General features: G+C 38.6%; 1 protein-coding gene across 7 annotated transcripts in view; it reads right to left on the bottom strand.

Annotated features, from left to right (window-relative positions):
* LOC135225739 (choline transporter-like protein 4) overlaps window positions 1-15467 on the bottom strand; it is a 116577-nt gene that overhangs the window by 64543 nt on the left and 36567 nt on the right. Inside the window, exon 1 of one of the 7 annotated variants that reach the window (XM_064265212.1) lies at window positions 7796-7922. The exons of 5 other annotated variants lie outside the window; for them this stretch is intronic. The gene's annotated coding sequence lies outside the window, so the exon portion shown is untranslated. Of the gene's footprint in view, window positions 1-7764; window positions 7923-15467 lie in introns of those variants that run through there. One more of the 7 variants, XM_064265219.1, reaches the window with a different exon arrangement.

Below are 15467 nucleotides of genomic sequence, written 5' to 3'. Positions count from 1 at the left end.
ACGGTATAATTAACCCCATCATTAAAGCTACAATACCACCATGAGCAGTAACCTTGAGACCAGGACCTGGTTCTTGGTTCTCATCAGAGAGCCGAAAGCATCTTACACTCTATATACGGCTCTGCACAAAAGTAATCATGAGAGAAGCCGAGAACATTTCCGTCATATTCCAGTTTTTTAATCTTCCAGATAGGCCTAATGCTAAAAAGGGTGCAATCATTTTTAAGTGATTCCGTTAATTTTCAATGATTGTCCTTGTGAAACATGAAAAGATCTTATTCTTGTTTAATATCTATATAGTGCGCGCACACATAAACACACACACACACACACCACACACACACACACACACATATATATATATATATATATATATATATATATATTATATATATATATATATAATATATAATGACGGCAGTTTGCGAGCTAACCGTGATGAACCTCAGAACAAACATTTGGTGCCACGCTGTCTGTTGCTATTCTTGCTAGCTGCTATCAAGTCTTCATTATATATACATATATAGTATATGTACACATGTATGTGTTTATGCGTGTGTATGACACGAGGACAAAATATGAAAATCAAGGTATACAGAATAAGGGAGTCTTATATATACTTTGATGGAAATATGAGCTAAAAGGCAGAATGTGATTTTACGACTGAGGAAAAGCGCTGCTGACTCATGACAAAAACCTAAACGTATTTACTAAAAATTAGATATTCTGCTAAGTCGAATACCTTATCATTAAACTTTATGTATATTCCAATATTTAACTACAATCATGCGTAAACAAATCAAATAAGACTGACTACGCATAAAAATAAACAACAGATTGTAATCTGCATTCAAATATTCCATGGACAGAACCACAATTCTGACACAACAACAGATAAATGACAGAAATAATACAAGAACGGACTTAAAACAAGAAGTCTGTGGTTTGTCCGTTCATAAGAAAAACAGTTAAGAATCCGTATTGCGTGCTGGGTCATTCCACTGTCCTATTAATGAAGAGATTAGTCAAAATAACAACGTCGTGAATGGAGAAAGCAGTCATACACATATCATGTCACTGAGCCATTCCTTTGGTTCAATTTCGTGCCTTCACGAAGACGAGCCATTTGTACCCAGGTCAGAGCAGGGAAACAAGCAAAAGAAAGATCCAGAAAAAGAATCTTCGGTCTCCGTGTAACTATGTTAAACCCTGCAACTCTATTAATCTTTCAGCTCCAAGCTCTCCATTTGAGGAGTTTGGAGGGGAAGTGGTGGTGTTGGAGGACGCTGGGGAAGGGAGGAGGTTGACCTATGATTGGATTCAGTCTCTGGAAGATAAATTTAAGATTCTTGGACGCATGAAAATCAGAAGCTAAGGTATTCAGGAAGTGGAACGTACAGACTATGTAAAAATGAACGAAGCGTCGTTACACAAACGAGAGGTACGGATTACTTCGGTGAATCGATCATATTACATTTTTTTTATCTCTGTTACTCTGTATCACTTCATCTCTTCCTGTCTCCACACCGACTGACTCATTCCAAATGACTGACCACCACGTACATGCATTGCTTTGGTTTTGGTTTAATAAGCACGCTCACGGAGAGAGAGAGAGAGAGAGAGAGAGAGAGAGAGAGAGAGAGAGAGAGAGAGAGAATAACCTGTGCCATGATACAAAACTTCCCTTAATCACAAGATGGCTACGTCCTCTACCTTTTACTAGTACCATTTTGGGCGCCGTTCCGGTAAAGTCACCCACCACGCCTTGCAGTGCTTGCACCACGCCATAACGTCTTAAACTCCCGCATTGTGCGGTTCGATGACACTTTTTCCGTCAACCGTGCAGCTATTGGAATCCCTTCCTCCCTCCTCCTGCTTTCCTCACGAGTTCTATCAACTCCCTTCCGAATTCCAGAATAATTTTTAATCCCTTTCGCCCAACGAAAATTTCGTATATTCAAAACCGTTAAGATAAACGGATATAAACAAATAAAATTTTAAATCCCTGGGGTGTAGCTATCTTATCAAAATAGTTTTTAATTAAGCAATATGCATAAATATGCGGTTCAATATATTTTATCATTTCTATCACTTGTCTTTTAAATAAAATAAAAGTAGTAAATCTTACATATTCCATATTTTATCTGAACCCGATAGGGACACCTACAACTCTTCACGTTTTACAATAACCACCAAATTGCAATCTAGCCAACGCTCCCTCATAAAATAATAAAAGACTAGGGTGACGTCATTTTTTTATCTTTAAGGAATGCAAACACACTTCCTTCATGATAACGTTCTCTTCATATTCAACTGCGACGTAAGAAAAGTATTTTCTTTCTCTTTTTCTCAACAACGTCGAAAACACTGAGCAGGCAACATCCACGGGGTCATTCGATTACATTATAAAAGCGAATACAAAAGTAGGATTTAGGTGCTGGGCAGAGTTACGAATATAAAGCCATCCGCAGAGAGCAATAGGACCAAGTTTCATACCACGGTCGGGAAATGACTCGAGACCGTTTCCTGAGAATTCCTGTGATTGTTGGCCTAGGTTGTTAGATGTGGCGGGTGGTACCCATTTTGAATAAAGGCCTAAATGGCTAACAATCCTATCTCAAAATTACGTATCAATTAATGTGTTGCATCCTAACCAGGTTTTGGATATGGAAAAGCATGTTTTTCACGTCAATGTTACCATAATTAAGCATTTTCAAAATAATTACACACACACACACACACACACACACACACACACACATATATATATATATATATATATATATATATATATATAGATATATATATATATATATATGTGTGTGTCTGTGTGTGTGTGTGTGTATTAACTGAATCACGGAAATTTGGAACGTGATGAATATATAAATAAAGGTAGAAGTCACGAAGGAATGTGAAACAATGGAGTGTGCTAACAGATCTTTCGACTCGAGGTCTTTTACTTAGCAGTCTACTAAGTAAAGGACCTAGAGTCGAAAGACCCTCGCACCACACTCCATTGTTTCCCTTTCCTTCGTGGTTTCTACCTTTGTGTGTGTGTGTGTGTGTGTGTATATATATATATGTGTGTATAAACCATTCCCTTTATCTACCACCGCTCTGGAATTCTATCCCTACTTCTGTTTTCACCAGCACGATATAAAGGGATTTTTTGGACTCCCTATTCCATCGGCCTTCCTAATAAAATGAAACATTATTCAAAATCTTCTCTTAATTGATTTAATGCACACTTCGATCAAGAGCCCGACTTCTGCGTTCAATTCACAGCGTGAATTATGAATTTAATGGCCGCTAGGAATGAATGACCCGAATAATTCCTTTGTGAATTCATGGTGGATGAAGGCTCCATTTACCTCGACAGCTGACTGGGCGGCAACATGGAATTTTACAGTTTTCGAAGTTGAAGGGGTATTCCATAAGTTTTCCTTTCTCTCTCTCTCTCTCTCTCTCTCTCTCTCTCTATCTCTCTCTCTTCTCCTTCTCTCTCCTCTCTCTCTCTCTATATATATATATATATATATATATATATATATATATATATATATATATATATATATGTGTGTGTGTGTGTGTGTGTGTGTGTGTGTGTGTGTGTGTGTGCAATTACCATTGAAGTCGCTGACATTATTTACAGATTATCTTTTTATTTAGACACTGAATCAGTCTATATTACTGCCTTTTCTCTTCAGGCAAGCTTTTCTGTATGAGAAAGCTCGCCTGAGAGAAAAAGAAGTAAATATACTCTGATTCTAAGTCTAAATGTCTCTGACTTCAATAGAAACTGTATGAGAAAATATGCCCAAATAGCATCTCTCGCTCTTTAATATATATATATATATTATATATTATATATATATATTATAATATATATATATATATAAGTCATGCCCTTCCTGGTATCTCATCCGTAAGTCATCAAAGATACTGCCTGAAGCTCGTTTAAACGGCCAAATCATGCACAAACCATGGCATGTAATCGTGCATGCTACCCTCCGACGTTATTAGTCTACGCCAGTGGCCACAAATTTTCGATGGCCTGCACGGCAGGATATGTTTTTGGTCGTTCAACATTTGACGAATGATGGGTGCGGCGACCTTAGATCCACTGAAGTGTGTCTAGTTATAAGAAGCCAAAATTGACTCTAATGGCCCAAAAATGAGTCTAGGTTAACAAGGTTAATAAGAGCAAAACGCTTTGCCGTTTCTAAGACGAAAATTACACGCAATCACCTTGACGTTGAGCCGAATTGGGACGTGACTGAGCAACCAACATCTTCGGATTTAAGCTCCTTAGGAATGAACCTTTTAAAAGGGCAATGATACGTAACAATTACCTCTTGGTAGACACACAGGGGCCAACACCAGCAATGTGATAGTGTGATTATTTATGATTTCCAACTGCACTACTTCAACTAATGCTACGACTATTTTTATTTTATTTACTTATTTATTTACTTTTTAATCGCCGCGTAGTAAAATATGGGAATAGTGATTTATAACCTCAATTCAAGTAACTACACCCGCAAAAATCAAGACGTGGTTAAACTCACCACAATGGAGACTTTGAAAAAAGTGACGGCAAATCTGGATTAGGATCTACCGCTCATAACATTTCAGTGCAATCCATCTCTAACATTCTAAGGTTTGTGATCTGTAATACAAACAGTCAGACAGCCACGTTCGAAGACATAAACTCCACCTGACTTCGGCAGAAAAAGTGACAGACTGTGCATTAACCTAAAAGAATAAGAACAAAGCTTAACAATACCCTAACTTTACTTAGCAACGGCCAGGCACCTTCAAACTCGGCACTGTGCAGAGGCAAATTGATCCTCGGTTAGATTGCACAGGATAAGTTCCCCACGAGGTGCCCTCTACTGCAGCACTCGACGACTGAACGAAAGTATGGAGCGGATTTGGCTACCTGACTCATTCTACATACAACAGGACGATAAGACTATAGAGAGAGAGAGAGAGAGAGAGAGAGAGAGAGAGAGAGAGAGAGAGTGTGGGGGAGAGTCACCATGCAGTATATCTACGAGTATTTAAGAGAGAGAGAGAGAGAGAGAGAGAGAGAGAGAGAGAGAGAGAGAGAGAGAGAGAGGTTGGAGGTGGGGGGAGGGGTCGGTTACACGACGCTTATCGGTGCAATTTGGTTTAAACTGTACCTAAGGTCAGTCAGCCATTAATAACTGCGTTTTTAACTTCAATAATTGATCAAAAGACCCCAGATTGAAAATTACCAACAAATACTAACTACGAACATCTGGAATATCTAGTGTATCAAGAAAATCTAAATTACAAAAATCGTAAAATAAAATTTTGTCTCATATATCCGAGCCAGATGGCTGACATAAAGGCAAAATGCTTACTTCCCGTACTTTACATAATCATACTCTCCCTTTCTCTCTCCTGCTGCTTCATTGTCCCGCAAAAACAAAGAAACAGAAGGAATGTGGAGGATGCCGGGTGGCCAACTCCACACATACGACAGAGGAACTCTGGCTGCTAAACTACTGCTACCATCATTTCTGCTAGCTGCTTTTGTTACTATTTCAAGGGGGCTTCCTTCCTCGCAGTTCTACGAGTATCGTATGATCCCAAACATCTTAGGAAAAGGACAACTCTTCTAATCAAAATCATAGGACTAAGTTTTGCAAGTGGCGTTCGAGAGAGAGAGAGAGAGAGAGATAGAGAGAGAGAGAGAGAGAGAGAGATAGAGGAGAGTCGAGTTAATACGTGTGTATAGTATATATATATATATATATATATATATATATATATATATATATATGTGTGTGTGTGTGTGTGTGTGTGTGTGTGTGTGTGTGTGTGTGTGTGCAAAAAACAAAAACGATCGGTTTGACTTGCGTACCAAGATTAGACGAGAAGACAAGCTTCTGCAGTAGCCTACTCGGGACAAACAACAGTAATCAAAGTTAAAATAAAGTCAAATGCATTCGTTGCAGTAACAGAAGTGTGTGTGTGTGTGTGTGTGTGTGTGTGTGTGTCATTGATCGTCGACCAAGGTAGGTCACTTGGAGACTAGTGAATTGTGGCGGATCGTGACAAGGTATTTCACTGCAGCAACGCTTCAACAAACACTAGATTGAATCACCAACCAGCCATGTTCTTTCAATAAAACTCAAGAAAAGGATAAATACTGTTTTCCTGTAAATAAAGTGGATACACATTTTTGCAATATTGTGTATGATGGAAATTATTTCACTATCAATTACCTGCGATTCGCTTAGGCCTAGTATAAACAAATGAAGCTGGTTCAATCATTTTCTTATAACAAATACGAAATAAGTTCGATGTAATATGAGATTCATTCACCAGATTGTTACGGGACATTTCTAATCTACCCCCAAACTTCAATTCCAGTTCACACGCATACCTGAAACCTTACACCATACCCAAACTTCATTTCATATTATATAGCAAACTTCAATTCACTGACAACATAACCAAACTTTGATTCCTAACCCTATGACCACATGCTTTTCAATTTTAAATCAATAATGCACAATCTTCACCTATAACAAAGGTTTTCTTTTTATTGCAAACAAAGGCCCACATCACTGCTTACACAATCATGTTTTAAGCATGGCTGTGAAAGTATTTAGATGAAAATTCACTAACGTAACTGGTCGTAATTTAATAGCCTCTTCTGTGGCTTCTTTTTAAGTCACTATGAAATGTGACTTAGATCTACTCTCATATACGTATATATTGTCTAGTAAAATACGTAACGTCGTAGCTGACTATTCCTGCGTCATATACATACATACACGTATAACTGAATCACGAAAGTTTGGAACGTGATAAATCCATACACTTACACACACACACAACACACATATATATATATATATATATATATATATATATATATATATATATATAGCTATATTATATAATCATTTTCCGAGCCGACTGTACGTACCCACCCTAATGTAATTTCGTTCGTTTAGTAAAGGAAAAAATGTGTCCATTCACCTAAGGGTAGAACAGCCACATAGTGCCATGCGTATTCCGGAGTGTCTAAATTTTCCTACTCTTTTTATACCTTTCTACCACGAAACACAACGTCCATCTCTTCTTCCCTATCTTCGCCCTGGCAAAATCTCCTTTTAAAGGGCATAGACACGACTTACGCGGGACACCAAACACCCTTTGTTTGTTGTTTGCTTGTTTACGACTTCACTTCTTGGTAGCGTTGACCCTAAGGCATCGGTACTTTTTAACCGCGAGTTATCACGGCCACATAATATTTCGCCTTGACAACGGTGTCCGTTATATATCATAAATGCAAAAGATTACTTTATTTAAGCCTGTCTCAAGCATCATTTAACCTGAACAACTTTTCGACTCGGTAGCGTTCGCTCAAGACCATGCGTACTGATGACAGTCGCATCTTAGTAAAAATACAAAGGTGCGTCTAGCGCCACACACAAGGGAACATAGACTGTCATCTCCCACCCATAGCCATGGCCGAGGGACATCATTACGATCAACAAATCCCCTCGAGCTCAGTGACATTTCGGAGAACGACGCCAACCATCCACACATCCATCTGGGTAGAGAAAGGTTGCCACACGCGCACTTAACCCCTCAATTTTCTTTACAGATATTCGTCGCGTTATTTCCCAAAAGTTTGCGGTTCCTTCTCGCGTGAGTTCATCCATTCACAATAACGAAATGCCACGATGATATGTCTTCGCAAACCAACACCACACAGACACCAAACAAGACGTTGACCACGATGCCATACAGCACTACTGGCTTCCGAAGCGTGAGAGAGGGACTGAGACTCCGAGAGCGGCCTGCTCGGTCACGACTCCCAATAGTAGTCCTGGCAGCCTAGGTTCCCCGCTGGTTCGGAAGAAGGGGGGAGAAGAGGTGGTGCCCGTGATGGGGAGGGGGATTAGACGCTTCGCGTAATAGCTTTCTCAAATCCCACTTACGAAAAATGTTCATCACCGAATTCAAAACAAAACGAAGAGCAAGGAGGTGAAGTAGAGAAGCCGCTGTAATACACTACTAAAACACACAGTTATGTGCAAAAAAGAAAAAAAAGTTACTACATCCATCAAGATGTTTAATATATTGGCAGAAGTTCCAAGCGCTCTCTTTTTTGTCATAATGGAACGGTGATATATCCTTAAAAAAAAGTACCGCAAAATATTCCGTTACGAGTAAACAGTTTTCAAAGAAAGCGAAGCTGTTTTGATAATTTTGAAATTCCATTTTAATAGACGAGTGATACCAAATACACAGCCGATTGGACTTGGAAATGGTTGCTTAAACAAATAATATTAATAAAAAAGATACCAAATACTACTTACTCGTAATGAGGGAACATATAATAATATACTATGAAGTAACCGATGATGAATGGCATATCTAAAAATCAAAACTAATGTTGATAACTCATAAATATAATATGACAAATTTTGGAAGTAATTCGTATTTTTCCTAGCATAGAAACCTGGGGTTTTTACACAGGAATTACCTTCAGCGCAAGCAGGCAATTCCAATGTAAAGGCAGAAGCTTGCATTCGTGTAGAACAATGTTTATTTAAGACTATATATTGCTTTATGAAGCCTCAATTTTTAATACATTAATGCACCGCTCCATAGGCTTACTTTAACGCATCATTCGGTAGGCCTACAAGACAAGCTTTCTACAGATTGCTAAAACCATTAATGGAAACAAGGAGGATTGGAAATGGGCTTCGGATATTTCTGTGATAACTGTACAAGGAACCATTTCTGATAAGTAAATTTGAAGTTTAGGCCTAACGCACAATGCATTTCAGCAGTAGTAGCGTCTACAAAGTTACACGATGGCCACCAGCAGCAGCAGCAGCAGCAAGGTGATATCCGCAGTAGAAAGCGAAGTGGACATTACTGCACCCATCACTGGATCTTATGGCACGTAACAAGCAACATCAAAGGGAATAAACAAAAATCAGATAGCGTTCATACTGGGGTGGTCCAAGAGTATCAACTGCATCGACGTGTGATCGGGGAAATAGCAAAGGAGGTCAGTGACACTTATTGTTTGCCAACAACTTCGAGCTTCATTTCATTGGGTTTTTCTGACGCCATCTGTCCGATTCGAAATCTTGGTAGTGGAAAAAAAAAAGTCTATTTTCCGCTTAAATTTAAATTTTCAGGCAGCGGCAAGAACAGTGAATAACGGCAAAGATTTTTTTTCTTTTACGCAGATCCTCTGTAACAAGGAACCCTGAACAATAGTGATTCTATTTCGTAAAATGAATTATCCTTAGTAGCATAACGCTTAAATGCAATTATCTGGATCGGTTTCACAGAAATTCCACGGGCAAAACATTTCCGAAATATCCCAGTAACAAATAAGGAATCACAAATACGAGGGTCAACCAAGGATCAAGCGCCTCAGAGGCGTAGTTCGTTTGGTGTTTGCTTCTCACCTCGGTGGTCGCGGGTTCGATTCTCGGCCATTCCATTGAGGAGTGAGAGATGTGTATTTCTGGTGATAGAAGTTCACTCTCGACGCGGTTCGGAAGTCACGTAAAGCCGTTGGTCCCGTTGCTGAATAACCACTGGTTCCATGCAACGTAAAAACACCATACAAAAAAAACAAAACAAACAGCCAAGGACCTCCTTAGGATCAACCCTTCTTTTAAACTTAAAGTTACTAAGTAAAAGGCCAACGCTACTAAAAAAAACCAAAAAGAAGGTGCCATCTCGAGGAGATTCTATAAGAATGATGTACCGAACCCTTCAGGTAAGTACCCATCAAGATGAAGATAGCATCTCGCGACCATCTACAAAATTCCTCTTTACGAACCAGTCTTGGAATGAGTGAATATAATCACTCAGTGTTTCTAAAATATTGGTGTTGCCAAAAGTAGCACTGTCAATTATTTTCTTCAGTTATTCTGTTATCACCTACAAGTTATTCCTCGTGGTAATATTAGTCCCAACTGCACCTGCTTTATATTGTTGACATCTGTCTGACCACAGTAGCTCTCAAGCTAATTTTCCTTGGTCAGCTCCGGAATTTCTTCCAGCCTCTGTTTTTGCCTTTTTTTCAAAGATAGTAAGTAGAATATGCCTAATGGTTCTATCCCATCGCTTTATCTTTTCTCTTTTCGCATAATTCTTTATCTGTCATTTACACTGAAAATGCACAATGTTCGATGAGTCTGACTGGGACAAGAAATATTTAAGATGGAGGGAGCATATGAAACACTTTAACACTCAGTTTAGGTAGTATGCTGTTAAGGCACATTAATGCCGTTATGTGTTACGAATATTGGTAAGGCGTCTTGGACTCTGTGGTCTTTCCATTAAGTTAATGGGTCTTAATTTGTAAGTCTTTCAGAGTTCATTGTCCCTTACCAATAGACACGTCCCTTGGATTTTCACACATTTTCAAAAAGTTCTCTCGTATTTTCACAAATTTAAACAAAAATACTCCCTTGGAGTTTCACAAATATGAAGAAAATCTGTTTGTATTTCCAGAAAAATAAAATAGAAAAAAATTCTCTGTATTTTCAAAAATAACAAAACAGCCCCTTGTACTTTCACAAATTAAAAAATTCCACGTATCACGACAGTAGTGCCAGTTCTAATTTCTGGCAGTGGTTACTGAACGTTACATGCCAATGACTGACAGAAAGGGAGACTTGTGATAGACTGATTGATTGATTGATGCAAAAAAAGTACCATGGCGTCCCAACAACTTAGGTCATCGACGCCGGGAGACTTGTGATATGAATTAACGTGTGGAGAATCAAGAAGAGCATGAAAGGTTAAGAAATATAAAAGCAATACAATATGGTAAAGAAGAGAGAATAACGGGTGACACATTGATGGAAAAAAAAGTATAGTTAGCCATTTTTTAATGAAATGGATAAGAACAGAGAAAGCAACAGATGGAATGTTGAAAAAGCAGGAAGAGCACAGGAAGTTGGTGCACTATCACCATTACTGTTATTATTCAGATGATGAACCCTACTCATTCGGAACAAGTCCACAGGAACCACTGACTTGAAATTCCGGCTTCCAAGGAATACGGCGCTCACTGGAAAGAAGTAACAGATGGTACTAGGAAATACAAAAAGAAGAGATCAGTTTTTAGAAAAGAAAAAAAATTATCAAATAAATAGATAAAAATGTAAGTAAATGAACTTTCTTATGAAAGAACCTTATTCTGTTTAATTATACGAAGTGGCTGATATGTTAGTTTTCTGTACTAGGATTCATCCTTGACTCAGCAGTTCAAGAATGAAAGAAGTAGTGCCTGATGCCTTGTGTCTTCCCTGGAGCCACTCCCATATAAGAGTAAACAGCTGGAAAGGGCGGGGTAGGGGGGGCGGGTGCGAGAATACAAAAATATTTATGGAAGCTTGAAAACTATCAAAACACCATTCTGCAGGCAAGTGGCCTTCGTTATATATAGCCTTGCGTGACTGCGTGAACGACTGATATTTTAGAGGCCACCACGGAACAACGAAACCTTTCGAGAACCGTCGCTGCTTTTGTTGCTGTTGTTGTTATAGATTAAGCTTGCCATGTGCCAGCACTGGCTCTTTCTCCTTGGGAAGTGTTGCAGTAGGCAATTCTGAAATCATATGCATTTCGACGATCACTGCGGTCCTTGTTTATCTTATTTTAAAGATCAACACATTATTCTGATCACTGACAGTGCACTGTTTTATATATATATATATATATATATATATATATATATATATATATATATATATATATATATATATATATATATATATATATATATCTTTGTCCATGTAAGGACTTTTAGGTTTGTTGGATGTGAATGTTTGTACATATTTAATATAAAATAGCATATTTATATCTATTTCACTAGTGGATCCATAACATAAAAAATGGCGTTAATATAAGAGAGGGTCAGACAATAAGTGACGAGAGAGGCTGGCTACAGAGTGAACGAACGACAGTAAGTCTACACGTGATATATTTTCCGTGGACCATTTACAGTACAGGATAAAAAGAAAATAAAACCCACTTGTCAATCTTCAATATAAAGAATACCCACAACAGAAACATGCTAAGTTATTATATGGACACAGAAACACAGGTGAACACACTACATGAGCACTAACCTTAATTTACACCATTAAACAGCAGTCGCAAATATAAGTAAATAAAATCTATAATATATATCAGTTAAATAATACACATAATAGGTACACACGATTAAGCATATCTGAGATGCCAAATAAAAAAGTTAAACATGAAGGTTGAAAAATATCCACTATCAGCCATTCATGAAAATAAAATCTGTGTATGGAAAGATCTTTTCCTATATTTCTATAATTCGCAATATTCTCCTGCAGGTTTCATTTGCATTGCCGCTTTCCCCCTTCCCAATCAAAGGGCCTCGCCGTTAACGAAACAATCAGAAAACGAACTGATATCTGTGCTAAAAGACTGATTGGTTTAGGGTTCTCTGGCGTCATTCATGAGCCGCTGAAAGTATAAGAGGCTTGGAATCAAATAAATGCTTTCCAGTGAAGTTGTGTTGACACCAAGTGTTCGGGAATACGGTCAAACTAACAAATAACAAGTAAAAAATGAGCCGAATTTTCTTCGGCGCAATCGAGGTTTCTGCACAGCGAATAATGCTGTATGAGCTGCGGGCGGGTGGTGGCCTGTCTATAGCGCTGCCAGGCGCACGATCATGGCTAACTTTAACTTTAAATTACATAAAAACTACTGAGACTAGAGGGCTGCTATTAGGTATGTTTGATCATTAGAAGGTGGATGATAAATATACCAATTTGCAGCCCTTTAGCCTCAGTAGCTTTTAAGACCTGAGGGTGGGCAGAAAAAGTGCGGACGGACAGACCAAGTCATCTCAATAGTTTTCTTTTACAGAAAACCAAAAAGTAATGACAAACACAAATAATACGACAATGACGGAAGTACTCAGTTCAATACCATCGTTTCCATCCCTGGGGAAAACCAAATTGGAAAGGCGATAGATATTCTGACTGATAGGTTGGCATCACTTCACGAAGTGACGTCATACGGGCCAAGGATAATGGGGTCGGAATATTCGCATTACATGAAACCAGAACCCCTTAGTGCGTGTAGTGCCGTCAGTTCACCTAATGTGGTGCACTGCAGGCATTAGTATAATGGGTGCTAGCCTTTTCCTCCTTTATTTTCTGAATCTCCTTATCTTGCTGTCCAACTACTCACTCCATCTCCCTCTTTTCAGTCTTCAGCGCTGAATGGCTGAATATGCCCCAGTTTCATAAAAAAATAATGTGAAAATTGAAAAAATAACGAAACCTTATCATTGTATCTTTCTTAATAATCAATGTCGAACAACGACGCATTATTTCAGAACACGGAACGCGAAAAGGCATCACAACATCTCTTCAAAAACCATCCCATTGTAAACAAGGGTTGCTACCATCCTATCTGCTTCGGGAGCGCTCATGGCCTCCTGTGCATCCTATTTGCCATCGCTCATCTCTCTGTCTGGCTTGACCCTTATACCCCTACCCCCGAGAGGGTCCCCCTACTCAAAATAACCCATCCCGGGGACTCCCATACCCCGACCACAAAGCGGGTTACTCATCATCCCAACGGGACACGCCCCTAGAAACAAAACAGTTGCGTTTTATTCATTTCTCGTAGCATGTACTGTTCCATCTTGGGTCGGTCATTTTTCAAAGCGAATCCTTTTACTAACTGCCAAAACAAAACGAAAATGAGTAAATGACAATGAATAATAACACATAGACATACATAAAATCAAACCTACACTTTCGGTTCTTTGTGACGCGCGTCGGGAACGATACGAATAAAGAGAGGAGTCGTATGTGATTGTTTTTAATATAACGTCATTACTCGCACGCTAAGCGCACTCAGCGTTAATGAGCGTTTACACGCAACGTGCACATAAGAGCTTTATTATACACATCGTTACCTACAAAGAACACCAAGTGGATGAAGGCTTGGATGCGGAAAAGGAGGATGCGCCAGCCAGAACGAGGGCGAAAGGAGAGACTCCACAAACAACGGCAAACAAAGAATCCTTCAGAGAGGAACGAAAAGAAACATTTCAGAGGATATCCTTTCGAGTGTCACGGCGACTGTTCATAGATCACAAGCTAGTTCATTTCCGTCTGGGAAATTTCTGAGTATGAATGCATGACTGTATTCGTATGTATTTGGTTATTTTTATTCTGTTCAATCTGATTTCTAATTATTCATATACTGGTACGCTGTTTTGTATTAGAATGATGTCTCATAAATTGGAAAAAATAGTCCCTATTCAACCTGAAAGATAAAAACATGAACAACCGATTTCTTTTTCTTTATTCCTACCTACCTCCCCATCAGCTTCGAACAGTTTGTGCTTTTTTATGTAAGGAAAGCGCTCTTTGTTCAAGATGCAACCTCTTTTTTTCAATAAGACATAAGAAATAATCTATACAGTAATGCGCCCGAAGAAGAAGCTTTTATATAAAACACAAACAAACGTTGTTCAAAGGCTAGAAAAGGAACACGTAATGTGATTGATACATTACACACACATATATATGTGCGTATGTGTAAGTAGATAATCTCATGTCAAAAACTACAAGCACTCACTTAAAACATGATTACATAAAATTATTCATATACTGTACAGCTTAACCTAAAACTCAATTAAAACAGGTGTTTACATAATGTTAATTAATACTATAACAAGTGGTAAACTGAAACGGATAACTTTTATTTTTGCTGTTAGCAGTTATATATATATATATATATATATATATATATATATATAGTATATATATATATATATTATATATCGAAATGACCAGCCCGAACATACAACACCTTAACCCGACAAAAAACTAAAGGACATATTGAACGTTCCTACCCCAGAAACACAGCGACGCACTCACCAAGGTCGCTCAGTCAGCGGACCTGTTTCAAAATCTGGTTTGACCTTCTCCCGGACTTGTTTCGTGAAGAACAACTCTTCAGATTCCTGTGATATGAAATCCCAAAAAATAGGGGACCCAAGGGATCTCTCGTACATAGTGACCCCCAAGGATGTTCGGGGCTCGTTATCTAGGACTAATTAATATTTCTTGATGATATTGACAGCCTTTTTGTTTATGTTTTTACGGTAATCACCAACAGACTTGTACTCACTATCTAGTATTACGGGCTGCTCGGTGAGCAAGAGCCCGTGCTGACACAAGGACAGCTTAATCAAAAACAACAACACTATCTAAGACAGATCCGACCCAACAATTTAAGTACAGCAAATGTTGGATGGTAATATTACGGTTAGTTATGGAATTGCAATATACAAATTAAGCAAAAGGCCAAGCGCTGGAACCCATGAGGTCACACAGCGCTGAAATTTGTGTTGAAACAAATGTTGGAGGGAGGTG

This window comes from Macrobrachium nipponense, chromosome 20 (assembly GCF_015104395.2).
Source record: "Macrobrachium nipponense isolate FS-2020 chromosome 20, ASM1510439v2, whole genome shotgun sequence".
NCBI lineage: Eukaryota > Metazoa > Arthropoda > Malacostraca > Decapoda > Palaemonidae > Macrobrachium > Macrobrachium nipponense.
The sequence above is the reverse complement of the archived record's forward strand: the minus strand, read 5'-3'. Positions and strand labels throughout refer to the sequence as shown.